The sequence below is a fragment of the Oncorhynchus keta genome, chromosome 35, assembly GCF_023373465.1.
Source record: "Oncorhynchus keta strain PuntledgeMale-10-30-2019 chromosome 35, Oket_V2, whole genome shotgun sequence".
NCBI lineage: Eukaryota > Metazoa > Chordata > Actinopteri > Salmoniformes > Salmonidae > Oncorhynchus > Oncorhynchus keta.
The window spans coordinates 29,850,507-29,854,468 of NC_068455.1; the positions used below are offsets into that span (position 1 = coordinate 29,850,507).

Sequence of the window (3,962 nt, forward strand, 5' to 3'; positions counted from 1 at the left end):
AGACCATGGTGCTTGCCTACGGAGCTGTGAGGGGAACGGCACCTCAGTACCTCCAGGCTCTGATCAGGCCCTACACCCAAACAAGGGCACTGCGTTCATCCACCTCTGGCCTGCTCGCCTCCCTACCACTGAGGAAGTACAGTTCCCGCTCAGCCCAGTCAAAACTGTTCGCTGCTCTGGCCCCCCAATGGTGGAACAAACTCCCCCACGACGCCAGGACAGTGGAGTCAATCACCACCTTCCGGAGACACCTGAAACCCCACCTCTTTAAGGAATACCTAGGATAGGATAAAGTAATCCTTCTCACCCCCCTTAAAAGATTTAGATGCACTATTGTAAAGTGGCTGTTCCACTGGATGTCATAAGGTGAATGCACCAATTTGTAAGTCGCTCTGGATAAGAGCGTCTGCTAAATTACTTAAATGTAAATGTAATTAATAGTGGCATCACATTTGGCAGCTACACATTCATCAATATCATAATGTTGTTGTGGCAGCGTATTTTGAACACTGACGTTGCATAGAAGAAAAGCTATGCAAGTACTTCACACCGTCTTAGCTCCTTTTTAGCTCCTTTTTCGCATTATTGCCAAAAACGTAACATAGATCGTCATGATCTGTAAGAAACCTTGGGAGCTGCTAGCCTAATATACACATAATTACTAGAAACTTGCATAGAACAAGGGTACTGTTAATCAACAATGAAGCCAAACTATTTATCCATAGTGAGTGAGTGAATCTTGAGATACCATTGAAGAAGAAAAAACACATCTGTGGGTCATTAGCAACTTATGGCGACAGGACTGCACAGTAGTTTTGACATTTTGCTTCACAAAAGACATGGGAAAATGTTTTCCTCCAGACCAGTTAGCATCCCATGGTTGGCATGTAAAACTGAAGGAGTTTGCACAGTGGAGTCTTCTGCCTTCCATTGTGAAGAACAGTTTTGATCTGTGTGTAAATCTGGATGCCCAGTAGAAAGTAGGGAAGACAACTATAATATGCTGCTCTGTAACTAGATATGTGGCATCATGACCATATTACATCACTGAGAACATTAAACAAAGCTGAAAATCTGGACTGAATACAGTTGGATTTGACCAGTTATCACAAGTTCAGAGGACCGGGTGGTTTACATCACTAGTCAGCCACAGAATCTCCAATCTTCATGTGGAAATTGTCCAGCACAACCTCCTGTTTGTCTACCTTACCTTATGTCAACTGATACACTTTTGCCGTAGGTTGGTGTCTCCTCTGAAAGAACCTCGTGAGCCAGTGAAGGAGAACATGGGCAGAGGAACAGGGATAGGAACATTTATCACAATCTGAAAAACACAAACTTCCATTACTGCACTGGAAATGCAAGCTGTTGACGCAAACAGGATCAGAGCAACTGGATGAGTAACTCTGGGAGAGGAAGGTGTACTAAATGCATGAAATTCGTTACATCAAACCGAAAAGCATTGCTTGTTGTTTTTGAGGCCACTGGAAACTCACGGTTGGTTGAGAATGTTTGAAAAAGCAGGAGTAATTTTGGACACCGGAGTCCAGCATTTTGGCTGAGGGAGCAAAAAAATATGAGGCTTTTGTTACAGCGAGGTTTGTAGGTGATTACAGCACATGGCCTGCCCTACACGGTGTCCTCCGTCATGTGAAGAGATAACACTGGGTATAGCTGAGGCCCGCAAACAAATAGGGTAAAGTCAGGCCATATTTATGCTTTAAATATTTAACAGGTCCTAAGGAATCCCTTTTGAGTTTAATTTAAGATTCTCTCCTATAATCCTACCAGGAAAATGTCTTTCTATGTCCCCCTGTTTTGATTAAAAAGGCACATATTTGCTATAGCTATTTGTAGTCCACATGGGGCCAGGTGGTGAGGGGCAGAAGAGTTGATTTTAGAGCAGAAGCAAACAAGGCTATACTTTTCATGGAAAATAATTATTGTTGAGTGTATGTTTTAGAACAGAGGTGCGATGTCCACCTTGTTTAAGGTATAGACATGGCAGAGGGATATGAATGACTCCATTCTCCCAGGACATAGGGGGGGGGGGGACACAGGGGTCCACAGCTACTCACCTGGCCTATGTCCACCTCGTGAGTGTATTTGCGTGCTGTGGCTCCGTTTGTGGTGAAGATAGCTGTGCTATTGCCATAGGGGTTATCGTTGACCAGGCTGATGGCATCATCTAAAGATTTAGCCTCCAGGACCACCAAAACAGGCCCAGGGACCTCCTCAGTATAGCACTTCATCTGGGGCTAAGATTAAATGAAATGACAGATTCAGGATTTGCACAGAAATTAACATAACTTTTGGAATACAGCGTGTCATCTGCAAGCACACACAAACTTACTGTGACATTGCCGATGATGGTTGGTCCCAAAAAGTTGCCATTCTCATAGCCCTGGACTTTCCTGCCGTTGAGCAGCAGCTGTGCTCCCTCATCCACCCCACTCTGGATCAGGCTGTTGACCCTCTGCTTGGCCTGAGAGATCAGGGGCCCCACGTCCACTCACACCTTGTCCCCTGAGAGGATTCCCAAAAAATAACCTGCAGTGAGAACTCTCCCTCACAGCCACACACATTCACACAAATACCCCTTTAGCCACACACAAACACAAAATCCCAGCTAGGGTGAGGGGCACCCAGCAGCACTCCCTCTAAAATGGCTGTTTAAATGCAGCCACACAAATTAGAGAGTATATCATTGCAAATAAGAGGCATCCTTCATTCTTCTCCCCAACAACTTATTTTCACAAAGACTTGATGCTCTGAGCTACTCTTAAGTGTTTGGTGCAAATGACACCGCAAATTTGCAGCATGAGTGACTCAAGCCCTCTCTCCCAGCTCAGCCCCATCTGAAGTTATGGTACAGCTAAGAGGCGAGACGTGGTTAGGGCTGCGTGGGTGGCTTTACGAGGACTAAGCAGAGGGCCCATTAGGGCTGGTTAGGGTGGGAGGTGTGAGCAGGGTGAAGTACCTGCGTCAACGCGCAGAGCCTTGGCACGTTCTACCACTTCAGGCAGCCAGCTGAGGGCCTTGCCCACCAGGATGGCTGTGGAGTGGGCCATGCAGCGCTGTTCTGGTTCCCTGAATCCACCAGCTGGTTCAGAGTGTTCTTATTGGCATCAGGCATCACCACACCATGGTTATTTGCGCCCTACAGTAGAGCATAAGGGGGAAATGTTTAGCCTCCTAGCACTTGACTTGAATACCAAGCAGAGTGATCCAATTAAATGAAAAGCCCATTACATCATGTCTTCAATGTGGTTGAATGCAGATTCAAACAGAGATGGTCTCAAAAAGTTAATCCTCTTAAAGAACTTTAGTGAGCAAACAATAAAAAGTACAATATTGCAAGTGCTTTACATTACATCAGTGCATTTCATTTGTAGAGGATGTGAATGTGTTAAAAAAATATTAGACTTCAGTTCTACAAAGTATGGGAACCTTATCTAAATTACCAAGAACCTGAGGTATCAGCTATTATGCTGCAAGGATTCTCTTAGAGAATGGTGGTGATCTTTGTATTTCAGAATTACACTGTAACGTCTTGGTTTAAACTGAGCTTTTTTTTGTTTAATTTCTGTTTGTAAGCTTGTTTAAAATGTATGTATTGAGAGACGCAATGATGGGGATGGGGTGAGAGAAGTGTCGAGCAGGAAGAGGTGTGGGTGTGTGTACAGTGGGGCAAAAAAGTATTTAGTCAGCCACTAATTGTGTAAGTTCTCCCACTTAAAAAGATTAGTAATTTTCATCATAGGTACACTTCAACTATGACAGACAAAATTAGAAGAAAAAAAAATCCAGATAATCACATTGTAGGATTTTTAATGAATTTATTTTCAAATGATGGAAAATAAGTATTTGGTCACCTACAAACAAGCAAGATTTCTGGCTCTCACAGACCTGTAACAACTTCTTTAAGAGGCTCCTCTGTCCTCCACTCGTTATCTGTATTA

General features: G+C 43.9%; 1 pseudogene; it reads right to left on the reverse strand.

Moving 5' to 3' along the window:
* Window positions 1-1,629: 1,629 nt before the first annotated feature.
* On the reverse strand, window positions 1,630-3,389 carry LOC118369083 (methylmalonate-semialdehyde dehydrogenase [acylating], mitochondrial-like; annotated as a pseudogene).
* Window positions 3,390-3,962: the final 573 nt, after the last annotated feature.